This window comes from Pseudorca crassidens, chromosome 6 (assembly GCF_039906515.1).
Source record: "Pseudorca crassidens isolate mPseCra1 chromosome 6, mPseCra1.hap1, whole genome shotgun sequence".
NCBI lineage: Eukaryota > Metazoa > Chordata > Mammalia > Artiodactyla > Delphinidae > Pseudorca > Pseudorca crassidens.
The window spans coordinates 67,362,286-67,376,919 of NC_090301.1; positions in this window are offsets into that span (position 1 = coordinate 67,362,286).

The following is a 14,634-nucleotide window of genomic DNA, read 5'->3' on the forward strand; positions in this document are numbered from 1 at the left end:
AATTCTACCTATCAATACAATCTACACCCCAATCCAACCTTTTTTTTTTAACCACTCTCATATAAACTATTCTCTTCTAAGTCACTGTCTTCTCTTGTTTGTATAAATACAGTAGGAATAGACTATGGCACTAATAAACCCTTGCCTCCCTCAAGTTATCTCAACATGACAACTGGTATGATCATGTAAACTGAGTTAGATTGCATCATTCCTGTGCCCTTTTATTTAGAAGGGCAGAGGAGCGAAAATAGCTAAGCAAAATAAGAATTAGGTTGGAAGCATCACTACCTGACTTTAAAAATTACAATCAGGCTACAGTAATCTGTTGTATTTTAAATACTACTAGATAGCAACTGGAAAATGAAACAAAAAAAATTCACCTACAATTGCGTCAGTTTAAAATATTGAGGAATAAATTTAGAAAAAATGTGAAAGACCTCTACATTGACAGTGTGATATTGGTGAAGGAATAGACACCTAAATCAATGGAACTGAATAGAGAGTTCAGAAATATATCCACACAAATGTGATCATTTGATTTTTGACAAAAGCACATAAGAAATTCAGTAGAGAAAAGATAGTCTTTTCAACAAATTGCTAATCCATACGCAAAAATATGAATCTCAATCTAAACCTCAAACCTGTACAAAAATTAAATCAAAATTAATCATAGGCCTAAATTTAAAATGCAAAACTTTAAATAATTTAGAAAAAAAAAAGGAAGAAGAAAATCTTCTTGATCTGGGTTTAGGTGAAGTGTTCTTAGACAACAAAAGCATCATCAACAAAAAAACTATAAATTGGATTTCATCAAAATTAAAAACTATTTTAACTACTAGGTGTTTTATCCTGTCACTTTTCTAAATTTACTTAATAGTTTCCATAGTTGTTTTACAGATTCCTTAGAATTTTCTATGTAATCGGTCATGCTCTCTGTGAATGGAGACATTGTACTTAAAAAATTTTTTTCCTCTCATTACTATGCGTAGGATATCCTGAACAATGTTGAACAGATGAGGTGAGAGTGGGCATCCTTGCCTTTTTTTGTTTTTCAGTTTTTAGTGATAAAGTATTTAATATTCCATAATTAAGTATAATGGCAGTTGTAGGGGTTTATTTTCTTTATTTTTTTGCTTGTTTAATTTTGGTAGACAAACTTTCTCAAGTTGAAATAGTTTCCTTTCATTCATAGTGTTCTGAGAGCTTGTAAATCTTATAAATTTTTATAGTGAAGTATTGAATTTTGTCAAATGATTTCCTGCATATATTGAAATGATATTTTCTTTTATTCCATTAAATGGTGAATTAAATTGGTAAACTATTTGAATGTTAAATTAGCCTTGCATTCTTGGAATAACTGCTATTTCAGCATTATGTGTTATACTTTTTACACATTTCTGGCTTTGATTGCCAATATTTGCAAGTATTTTTTGCATCTACATTCATTGAGAGATATTGCTCAGTAATTTTTTGATAATTTTTTCATCAAGTTTTTGTTTTAACTTACATTAGCTCAGAGTTGAAAAATGTTCCCTCTTCTGTTTACTGAAAGAATGCATAAAATTGGTGATATGTCTTCTTTAAATTTGTGATAAAACTCATCAGTGAAACCATTTGGGCTTGGAGTTTTCTTTGTGAAGAGGTTTTTGATAAGAAATTTAATTTTTAACAGCTACACAGCCAATCATATTCTATATTTCTTCTTGTGTCAGCTTTGATAAGTTGCATTTTGCAAGATATGTATATATTTTTATCTAAATTTTCAAATATGTTGCATGAACATATTCAGAATACTTTTCTATTTTCCTTTGGAAAACTTAATTTTAACATCAAAAATGAGGAAAACACATAACAAAATGGAAACTATAGGCCAACGTCTGTGATGATCATCAATTCAAAAATCTTAAAACATTTATTAGCAAACCAAATTCAACAATCTGTTGAAAGAAAAATATATTAATACCTAGTTATGCAAACTCCAGGAGGGAAATGTGTTTAGCATAAGGAAATCAGTGAATGAAATCCACATTTTAACAGGTTATAAGAGAAAATATTTATTATCATAATCATAGAAGAAGCAGGAATTAAAAATAAAACATAGCATTCATTTATGATAGAAGATAGAACTAAAAAAATAAAATATAGCATCATTTATGATAGAAGAAATCTAGGAATAGAAAAGCACTTTAACCTGAGAAGAATCATTCTGTATAAGCATACAGTAACTCAAACTTGATGGTGAAGCTCTGAATATTTTTTGAGATCTTCAAAAGGATAAAGGTGATCACTAACACCACTTCTATGCAACATTGAAATAGAAGACCTAACTTGTACATTAAGTTGAGAAAAACAAAATATATTAAAATTGTAAAGATAGAACCAAAATTTTTCATTTTTTGAGATTATGCAATTTTGTTCATGGACAACATAAAATTATTTGTCAATATAGATTATTAAAGCTTCTAAGAGCTTTTTAGTATAACATCAATATATAAAAATCAGTTTCATAAATGAGGCGTTATATATTTTTGACCTTAGGGTGAGGAAGGCCTTAAGCCCCAAAGAGCAGAACTCGTAAGCTGGCATATGGGGGCATAATAGATGTACTAAACCGTACCCATATTTTACAGATTTTGTTGATCAATAAAAGATACCATAAAAATGCTAGGAGATTATTTAACAGGAAAAAAATATTTTTAAAGTCTATAACTGACAGGGGTTAATATCTAGAATATACAATGATTACCTGTAAGTCAGTATGAAAGATATAAGAAACCCAATTAAAAAATGAGCAAAGGGTATATATATAAAGCCAATTCACACAACATCAAACACAAATATCTATCAAATATTAGAAAAGCTAGTCATACCTGACATTAGTAATCTGTAAATTAAATGTAAATTTAATTATTGTATCAACTTGCCAGAAGGAAGGCAGTGGAGTAAAATTGAAGTCCTCTAAACTCTTATAATTTATAAAAACTTTTGAACAAATGAAGATACACAGAATGAAGGTGAGAGTTAATAATAGTTAAAAATGATCATTATCACTGAAATTGTACGGAGAATATATATAATGCACTCCTTCTCCAATTATTATTTTTTCCCTTGGAGTTATTCAGCAGAGCTTGGAAAGGATTGAGCACTGTTTTAAACATGTATTTCTTCTTGTCATGTGACCCTCCAAAGAAATTAGCCTTTAAAGTTGGAAAAGCTCTCCATGCATACCTCGATTATACTTGTGTATATAATGTATATACTTTGTGATACTGACTGCTCAGTAAGGGTCATAAGTCAGATTGCTATTATTTTTTATTTTTAAGGTAGTTTTCTTCAAATAAGTTATTTCCTTTGCTTGAAACACCATGAACATAGCCTTTTTTGATTGTAAAACCTTTGGAGTATAACAATTTTTTTTAACAGTTCTGAAACAAACAAAAAAAGTTTCACTTATTCCTGAAACCCTGATGGGTTTTAAACTGTGTAGCTCACTTCTTTGTTCTATGTAACAAAAGAAACTTCTTAGGATTTCTGACTGCACTGTTCTGGTTGTGCCAGGTTACTACTGCCTTTTACAAGACAGAAAAACGTTCAGCACTTCTGACTCAGACTGCTTGTTCAAAGACCAGAGCCTTGAAAAGGGCATTGAGATGGCCTTAGAGCTAAATTTACATTATTTTTATGATTTTGAGATTCTGATTTTCGGAACTTCAGCATTTACAACATTTTGATAAAAGACAGTCTTAGCTTTGGCGGGAAGGGGCTTTAGAATATTTTCTATTCTGTGTAAATTGATTAACTGGTCATCAATGTCTTCCATATTCTTGGCTGCATACAACATGAAGAGATTTCCACTAAGCCAATAAATATGCTGAAAGCTTTGAGAGTAAATAAGGCACAAGTTGAAATTCCTGCATTCTGTTTTATGGCCAAGATTGTAAGAACTAGAAAAGGTTATTCACTCCTTCTTTCTCTTTCTCCTCTCCCTCTCTCCTCCCCTCCCTTCTTCCCTCCCTCCCTTCCTTCCTTCCTTCCTTCCTTCCTCTTTCTTCCTTTCTTTAAGTTACAAAGAGTTCAGTAAGAGCACTAAGAAATGAAGTTGATTGATGCCTGTTGTTTAAAATAACAAAAGGTGCCACATATGTGTGATAAAACTTAAGATCTAAAATATATGTTACATAGTATATCCTAATAATGTAGTAAACATAATATGTAATATGCAATAGAGTCAGTCCCATTTGGGGGCATTTAGCTGCTTTCTAGTTTTTTGCATCATTAAGTAATATTAAGTAACTTATTGTACAAAAATCTGCCAAATTTCTGTTTCCTTTAATTAAAAGTAACAGTAGGTTTAAGTAAAAGTAGGTTTACTAAGATAAAAAGTATGAACAGATTTTTAAAAATCTAAACGTTTGTTGCTGTTCTGTAAAAATCTATTGATTTATAATACTTACTTTGAACTGTCTTCTTTATGACATTGCAATCATTTTAAATAGGTATTTCTTTTCTATTATTTCTCTTATTATTAAATGCTCAGTTTTCTCCCCTAGCTTGGATTCCAAAATGCTGACAGCCAGGCTTGTATGCTCCATGCAGGAGATAGGCTGATTCCATTCTGGGGAACCTGAGCAGTCAAAGGGAAAAGTCTAAATTTTCCCACATTCAAGTTTCCCTAACGAAACAGCCCCGCCAGCTGATCTACAGTGAGGCTCCCCGTTGACAGAGACCATTCACCAGTGCAGAGCTTTGAATCAGCTTTTAGGTGTTTCATCTCTAAGTACAGATAGCCAGAAATCATTGGACACAAAAGACAGAGACTGAAACACATATATAGGAAAAAGGACTTTTAATTTTAGATCAGGAAGTCCACAAACCAAATGGCAGATGTATTAGAGAGATCATAAAAAATAAAGTGACGAAAATCATCAAATAAATGATTCAAGATTTCATGAAATTGAAGGACATGAGTTTCTGTGTTTAACAAAAACATTCGGGGAGAAAAATTGGCCCACATTAAACATATCATTATGAGCTAACAAAACAATGGAGTAAATGGGACAATTGCAAAAGCTTGTTGAAAAAAAAAATCAAACAATAAAAGAAGCCATATACAATGAATCTGTAGTCCAAATGTTTGTAGATTTCTCTATTTTGACACCAGAAACTCAAAGCCAGTAGAGCAAGGCATTTACATTTTGACGAAAAAAAGGACATCTAACCTAGAATTTTATACAGAAGTAATTATGTGTAGACAAGGATATTTTCGTATATGGGAATTCTCAAAAAATTTCTCATTTACATATCCTTTCTCAGTAAGTGAAGGAGTGGGTAAACCAAGAAAGAAGAAATAATAGGATCCAGGAAACAATGGCTCCAACTCAAGAAAAAGATAATACCCTAGGATGATGGTGAAAGAAGATATCAGGGTGAGCACTGTGCTCCAGATGTAAAAACCAGGTCCAAAAAGTCCAGGGGACCTGTCTCCAAGATGAGGTAATTGATAGGACCCATGAGGTATTTGAACGTATTGAGAGAGATTGTAGACAACTTGGGGAAAGCTTGGGGCTGAATTAGTGGGAAAGAGAACACAAAAAGGTAAAAAGAAAATAAATATTACCTTTAATGTAAAGTAAAAGTTGTGCCCCCCCCCAAAAGTAATCTCCATCTAGTACTTAGTCCATCTAGGAATAATATTCACATAATCTTAATAATCTAAGCATTTAATATTGATCTAACTAAAAGTATGGTATAAAAGTATTGAGAGACTGGGTGGACCCAGATATATTTCAGATATAGAAATAATTTGGGAGATAATTTGTTTGTGTTTGTCATGTTTGACAGATGACTAAATGCTCATCTTCCATGCTGGAAAATCAATTAATAGTTGCTACAACTAAAAAAAAAAAAGAAATGAAGAATTAGACATAATGAACTAAATCAAAGAATTGAAAGTTGTTGCCCCTGGGAAATGAAAACAGAGAAAGGGGGTATAAGGACCATTATTTTGTAATAAGTCTTATAGAACTATTTAATATTTTAATCTATGTAAAAGAGTTTTTTTGCTGAAGTCAGTAACTAACTTAAATCTACATGATGAAGTGTTCTATCACTAAAATTCTAAGTTTTATATAGGACAAAATTGTGGTGAAATGTTTTCTGCCCAAATAACACATGCAAAAACAAAACAAAAAACTCAGTGAAATTCAGTTATAAAATAAGCAGTTTGTGCCACAAAATTACTGTGCCTTCCATTAGCTGCTAAGTTGTATCGACCCCTTTATACAGGGTGTCTTACCAAGCAGTCATATGTTCTTGAATAATTAACTATTGCTTACTCTGGTGATACGTCATTAGCATAAGATAATGACATTTTCAGATAGCCTAAGTATCCTTAGGCAGACAAGGTCTTTGGCAAATAAACACTGTGTATATGTAGACTCCAGTACAAAATAGAATCATGAATTTTTTTAGGGGAACTTACAGATCTTAAAAATTGGATAGCAGGTGCTTTGGTTTCAGTCTGAAGTAACAGTTTCTTGATGACATATCCCATAGTCAGATTTTCTATCCATGAATTTATTGGCTGAAATAGTTACTAATATGACAAATTTATTAGTCTGCAATTAGAAACGCCAACATTGAAGCAGATGGTCTCCTCCAGCAAGTGACAATTTGAAGCATCAGATTTATCATGAAACAAATGGAAACTGTTTAGAACCATGGTATTCTGGCCTCAGAAGGGAAGAACAATAGGAATAGTAGCAATTAATAGCAATAATAGCTTTATAGTTTAGTCACATTTTAGGAAATCTTTGATGAGGAACTTTTTCAAAAAGGCTTTTTTTAAGTGCCGTGTGAAGGATTTTATTTCTTTCCTAAACTGCAAACTGAAGCAGTTGTCTTGGTTTGATTACATTTGAATTTTCTTATTTTTTTTGCAGAGATTTAGCGTGCATGCATGCATGCGTGTGTGTGTGTGTGTGTGTGTGTGTGTGTGTGTGTGTGTGTGTTGAAAGAAAGATAATTTCTGAACACCCATCTAAGAAAACGCCAGCAGGAAAGTGACAACAGCACCTGTGGGAAATAGCAAAAAGAACATTGTGGGTGTTATGTCCTGTGGGGTTTGGTGGTTGGTGGTAAAAATCAATTATATACTGTACAAATAATTCCAGGGGGATGGAAGATGGCAAGCACAAATAATGCGTTAGTGTCCTTAAATATATATCACCCATATAATTAGTAGCACCAGCCATGACCCAATTGTGGAACACAGCTGAAAGCTAAAATAAAAGGTTGAACCCACGTACAACCCTTGTGCAAGTGATCGCAACTAGCTTAAGTGAAATTGTGCCAAAGCAGAGTGCCTTCATAAGCCATTCTCTATTCCTTTCTGTTGCCCATATTAATTGCCAGAAATCTGTTCTGTGGCAAACTTCCACCTCAAAAGTGTTTGCGAAAGTGGCTTAAGAGATGTCAGGTTTCAGTGTCAGTAGGAGATCAGCTACAATTCTAGTGGAATGGGTCCTATGCTGTTTCTAACAAGTGTTTGCTTTTGTGTGTAACACTTGATTCCAAATCTCACTCTACCTTGGTGAAGTAATTTAAAAGAGTTCAAAAGGAAGATCGTTTTGGGTATCAAACAGTTTCAGCTAAGTGGAAAGGCAAAAATCTATAGTTTGATCTCACTTGTATATGAGTGTGCTGATGGCCTGCCTGAAAAACAGTGGTTGAAATCTCATGCAATGAAAGCATTGTTCACATAGTTTAAGTTGAGTAATTGCTATCGTTTAATGAATATCTTTCATCTATCTATATTCATCTATCATCTATTAATCATCTACTATTTACTGATCTGTCATTATTTCTCTCTCTCTCTCTCTCTATCTCCCTCCAATCGTTAAAAACACCATTAGGTTAGGGTATTATGTCCATTTTGAAGATAGGGTAATGAAATGAAGAATTTATGCTTTAAAAATATCCTTGTGACGGCTTTGACATTTGAAGAAGGAAAAGGAAAGTGAGAGCCAGAAAGAAGTCTCTGACTGTAGCCAGATGAAACAAGCTGGCTCTTGGGGAGAGACGAGCAGGGAGGAGGGAGAGTGGACCGATCATGTACACTTCAGAGAGAGTAATACCTTTGGGCTTTTTATAATATATTTGGTTATGTATAGCATAAAATCCTTTTTTTTTTAATTTAAAGATTTCTCTTCTACTCCCATGGCTCATAATCCCTACTGCTTTTTTCCCTGAGCATTGTAAGTACTAGGAATTCTTTTCTAATACCAGAGTGGTAGAATATCCAAAAGAGACTGTTTGGTGGTAGTGGTACTCTAATTATTGCTTTAATGGTATCTGCTGCTTATAAGTTACCTTGCTGAATAAAATTCTAAGTTTTCCTGTATATGCTAAAATATTTTACAAAAGGTATTTGTCTTTAAACTGTAAGTTCCCCACTGATTGTTCCCATCCCTTCTCTGCTGAGGCTTTAATAACTTTCAATTTTATCTGGAAACTTAATAGAAATTTAAATGGGAGTTATGTTTTTTAACTTTGAATTAAAATGAAGAAAAATAAACTGAAAATATAGAAAGTGCTTAATTTGATCAGTTTCAATACATTTATGTAACCATGAGATCATCACCAATATCAAAATAATAAACATTTCCATCAACCACAAAAGTCTCCTCGTGTCCGTTTATAATTCATTCCTCCCACCACCCCCATCTTCAAATAACCAGTAAACTGTTATCTCTTATAGCTCACTTTGAATTTTCTAGAACTTCATATTAATACACATACTATTTTTTTTTTTTTTTTGGCCTGGCTTCTTTCCTTCAGCACAATGATTTTGAGGTTCATTTATGTTGTTATATATAACATCAGTTAATTTTAATGACTGGGAAGTATTCCACTGAGTAAATATATCCCAAATTGTTTTTTTTTTTTTTTTTTTTTTTTGCGGTACGCGGGCCTCTCACTGTTGTGGCCTCTCCCGTTGCGGAGCACACGCTCCGGACACGCAGGCTCAGTGGCCATGGCTCACGGGCCCAGCCGCTCCGCGGCATGTGGGATCTTCCGGACCGGGGCACGAACCTGTGTCCCCTGCATTGGCAGGCGGACTCTCAACCACTGCGCCACCAGGGAAGCCCCCGGGAAGCCCCCAAGTTGTTTATTCACTTATCTGTTGATGAGCATATAAATTGATTCCGGTTTGGGGCTATTGCAACTCCCTTTGAATGAATATTCATATGCAAGTCTCTGTGCAGACATATATTTTCAATTCCTTGTAGTTAATAAAATTTCAGTGAACACTCACAGACAAATCTTTGAACAGACATATATTTCAATTCTCTGTGGTCAATACAGAGAAATAATATGACTAAGTCACATGGCAGGTGAACGTTTAACTTTGTTAAGAAACTGTCAAGCTGTTTTCCAAAGTGATTATACCATTTTACATTCTTTTCAGCACTGTATGAGAGTTCCAGTTGCTCCACATGCTCACTAACACTGCGTGTGGTAACATTGTTTATTTTGATCCATTTTCATGGTTATGTAATGGTATTTTATTTCAGTTTTAATTTGCATTTCTCTGGTGAATAACAGTGTTGAATATCTTTTCATGTACTTACTGGACACTCATATATATTCTTTTGCGTTAATTTTTATTGAATTGTGTTTTTCTTATTATTGGATTGTAAGAATTTTTCATATTTTCTAGATATAAGATTGTTTTCTAATGTAAGTGTTTCCAATGTTTTCTCTCAGTCTGTGGTTTAACTTTTCGTTTTTAAAATTACATTTTTCAAAGACCAAAATCTGTTATATTGATGAGGTCCAGTTATGGTTTTCTCTTTTTTGACTTAAGCTTTCTATGTTCTGGTTAAGAAAACTTTGACTTTGCCTTTCTTCTAGATTTAATTTTTTTAGGTCTTATATTTAGGTCCATGATCCATTTTGAGTTAATTTTGTGTTTGCTGTGAGGTCAACGTTCACTTTTATCCATAGAGATATCCAGTTATTGCTATAACCTTGCAAACACTTTCTTTTCCTCATTGAATTGCCTTGTCACCTTTGTGAAAAATCAATTGACCAAATCATAGAGGTCTATATCTGGACTACTCTGTTCCATTGAGCTAAATATCTCGGTTTTTTGTTTGGTTTTTGGCCTTTGAAATATTAGATTATCTTGATCACTTTAGCTTTATAGTAAGATTTGAAATCAAGTACATTCATTCTCATACTTTGTTCTTTTTATAAAAAAATTAATTGGTTAATTAGGGCTCTTGCATTTCCAAACAAACTTTAGAATCAATTTGTCAAATTCTAGAAAAAAAAATTTGGAATTTTTTTGGAATTACTTTGAACCTATAGACCAACTGCCATCTTCATACTGAGTCTTCAAATTCAGGAACATGCTGTATCTTCTGATTTATTTAAGTCTTCAATTTCCCTCAGCACTTTTTAAAATTGGAGTATGATTGCTTTACAATGTTTTGTTAGTTTCTGCTGTACAACAAAGTGAATCAGCTATACATATACATATATCCCCTCCCTCTTGGAACTCCCTCCCACCCCCAACCCCCCATCCCACCCATCTAGGTCATTACAGGCACTGAGCTGAGCTCCCTCTGCTCTACCACAGGTTGCCACTAGCTATCTATTTTACACAGGTAGTGTATTTATGTCAAACCTAATCTCCCACTTCATCCCACCCTTCCCTTCCCGCACTGTGTCCACACATCTGTTTTCTATGTCTGCATCTCTCTTCCTGCCCTGCAAACCGATTCATCTGTGCCATTTTTCTAGATTCCATGTAAATTCATTAATAGACAATATTTGTTTTTCTGACTTACTTCACTCTGTATGACAGACTCCAGGTCCATCTACATCTCTGCAAATGACCCAATTTCGTTCCTTTTCATGGCTGAGTAATATTCCATGTTTATATGTACCACATCTTCTTTATCCATTCATCTGTCGATGAACATTTAGGTTGTTTCCATGTCCTGGCTATTGTAAATAGTGCTGCAATGAACATTGGGGTACGTGTAATTTTTGAATTATGGTTTTCTCTGGGTATATGCCCAGTAGTGGGATTGCTGGGTCATATGGTAGTTCTATTTCTAGCTTTTTAAGGAACCTCCATACTGTTCTCCATAGTGGCTGTATCAATTTACATTCCCACCAACAGTACAAGAGGGTTCCCTTTTCTCGATACCCTCTCCAGCATTTGTTTTTTGTAGATTTTCTGATGATGGCCATTCTAACCAGTGTGAAGTGATACCTCATTGTAGTTTTGATTTACATTTCTCTAATAATTAGCAATGTTGAGGATCTTTTCATGTGCCTCTTGGCCATCTGTATGTCTTCTGTGGAAAAATGTCTATTTAGGTCTTCCGTCCATTTTATCACCAGGTTGTTTTTTGATATTGAGCTGCATGAGCTGTTTGTATATTTTGGAGAGTAATCCTTTATCCCTAGCTTCATTTGCAAATATTTTCTCCCATTCTGAGGGTTGTCTTTTCGTCTTATTTATAGTTTCCTTTGCTGTGCAAAAGCTTTTAAGTTTAATTAGGTCCTATTTGTTTATTTTTGTTTTTATTTCCATTTCTCTAGGAGGTGGGTCAAAAAAGATCTTGCTGTAATTTATGTCAAAGAGTGTTTTCCCTGTGTTTATCTCTAAATGTTTTATAGCATCCAGTGTTATATTTGGGTCTTTAATCCATTTTGAGTTTATAGGTAGTGTTCTAATTTCATTCATTTACATGTAGCTGTTCAGTTTTCTCAGCACCACTTATTGAAGAGACTGTCTTTTCTCCAATGTATATTCTTGCCTCCCTTGTCATAGATTAGGTGATCATAGGTGTGTGGGTTTATCTCTTGGCTTTCTATCCTGCTCCATTGATCTATATTTCTGTTTTTGTGCCAGTACCGTACTGTCTTGATTACTGTAGCTTTGTAGTATAGTCTGAAATCAAGGAGCTTGATTCCTCCAGCTCCATTTTTCTTTCTCAGGATTGCTTTGGCTATTTGGGATCCTTTTTGTTTCCATACAAATTGTAAAATTTTTGTTGTAGTTCTGTGAAAAATGCCATTGGTAATTTGATAGGGATTACCTTGAATCTGTAGATTGCTTTGGGTAGTATAGTCATTTTCACAATATTGATTCTTCCAATCCAAGAACATGGTATATCTCTCCATCTGTTTGTGTCATCTTTGATTTCTTTCATCGGTGTTTTATAGTTTTCTGAGTACAGGTCTTTTGCCTCCTTAGGTAGGTTTACTCCTAGGTATTTTATTCTTTTTGTTGCAATGGTAAATGGGAGTGTTTCCTTAATTTCTCTTTCTGATCTTTCCTTGATAGTGTATAGGAATGCAAGAGATTTCTGTGCATTAATTTTGTATCCTGTGACCTTACTGAATTCATTGAATAGCTCTAGTAGTTTTCTGGTGGCATCTTTAGGATTTTCTATGTACAGTGTCATGTCATCTGCAAACAGTGACAGTTTTACTTCTTCTTTTCCAATTTGGATTCCTTTTATTTCTTTTTCTTCTCTGATTGCCATGGCTAGGACTTCCAAAACTATGTTGAATAATAGTGGTGAGAGGGGACATCCTTGTCTTGTTCCTGATCTTAGAGGAAATCCTTTCAGTTTTTCACTATTGAGAATGATGTTTGCTGTGGGTTTGTCATATATGGCCTTTATTGTGTAGAGGTAAGTTCCCTCTATTTACACTTTCTGGAGAGTTTTTATCATAAATGGGTGTTGAATTTTGTCAAAAGCTTTTTCTGCATCTATTGAGATGATCATATGGTTTTTATTCTTTAGTGTGTTAATATGGTGCATCATGTTGATTGATTTGCATATGTTGAAGAATCCTCGCATCCCTGGGGATAAATCCCACTTGATCATGGTGTATGATCCTTTCAATGTGTTGTTGGATTCTGTTTGATAGTATTCTGTTGAGGATTTTTGTGCCTATGTTCATCAGTGTTATTGGTCTGTAATTTCCTTTTTTTGTGATATCTTTGTCTGATTTTGGTATCAGCGTGATGGTAACCTCATAGAACGAGTTTGGGAGAATTATTTTCACCATACTATCTTCCAGCTCACTTATTTGTTCTTCTGCTTCAGTTATTCTGCTATTGATTCCTTCTAGTGTATTTTCCTTTCAGTTATTTTGTTGTTCATCACTCCTTTGTTCTTTAGTTCTTCTAGATCCTTGTTAAACATTTCTTGTATTTTCTCGATCTGTGCCTCCATTCTATTTCCAGGATTTTGCATCATCTTTACTATCATTACTCTGAATTATTTTTCAGGTAGGTTGCCTATCTTCTCTTCATTTATTTGGTCTTGTAAGTTTTTACCTTGCTTCTTCATCTGTAACATATTTTTTTGTTGTCTCATTTTTTTTTGATGAGTGGCACTGCATTCCTGTCTGGTTGTTTGGCCTGAGTCATGCAACACTGGAGTTTGCAGGCAGTTGGGTATAGCCAGGTCTTGGTGCTGAGAAGAGGACCTCTGGGAGACCTCACACAGATTAATATTCCCTGGGGTCTGAGGTTCTCTGTTAGTCCAGTGGTTTGGACTCAGTGCTCCCACCACAGGAGCTCAGGCCTGACCCCCAGCCTGGGAACTAATATCCCGCAAGCTGCACAGTGCAGCAAAAAAAAAAAAAAAAAAAAAAAAAGACAACAAACAAAAAGGAGCAGAACAATAAAAAAGAATAAAAAATAAACTAAAATTAGAAAAATAAAAATATATTAGAAAAAATATAAATGAAACAACAACAACAAGGCTAAACAGAACCACAACAGCAAAAAAAAAAAAAGGGCAGAAAACACCTTGGGGGTGGTGAGTAGGCGAGGCATAGGCTTAGCGCAGCCAGCGGGGGCCCCAGAGGGCAGAGGTTCTGGCCTGGGATCCCTGCAGTCTTCCCACATTCCTTTCCAATCCCCTGAAGGTCTCTCATTGTCCTTCCTGATCCCCTCACCATGAGTGGGCCCCTCCAGGCGTGGGAACCCCTCACCTCCCCCAGCCATCCCTCAGGGGCGCTCGTCCAGTCCTGCCTCCACTTCTCCTTCCCCTCTCCTCCCCCAACATCCTACCTGGTCATGCAAGGGTTCCTCCCATCCCCTTAGGTGTCTGAGGTACCCCACCAGCACCTGGTAGGTGCCCTAATTGTGAGGAGATATGAGCTCCACGTCCTCCTACTCTCCCGTCTTCTCCCTCAGCATTTTTGTTGTTGTTGTATTCAGTGTAGATGTCTTGAAGTATTTTTATAAGGTATTTCATGATTTTTGGTGCTACTGTAAATGGGGTTTAATGGGATATAAAAATTTTATTTCCAATAGTTTTCTTTTACAATATAAGAATAAAATTAAATTTTAAGAATTAATTTTGTGTCATAAATTCTGCTAATAAAAATATATTGATTTTAGTAGTTATTTTGTACTTCTACTGGAATTTTCTTGACAGAATATTATCTCACCTACTAATATGAACAGTTTTACTTGTTCATTTTAGATATTCATGCCTTATATTTCCTTTCCTGGTTGTATTGCATTGGCTAGGAATTTATTCTGTGAAAGAATAAACAGAAGTGGTTAAAGTGAGCATTCCTTACTTT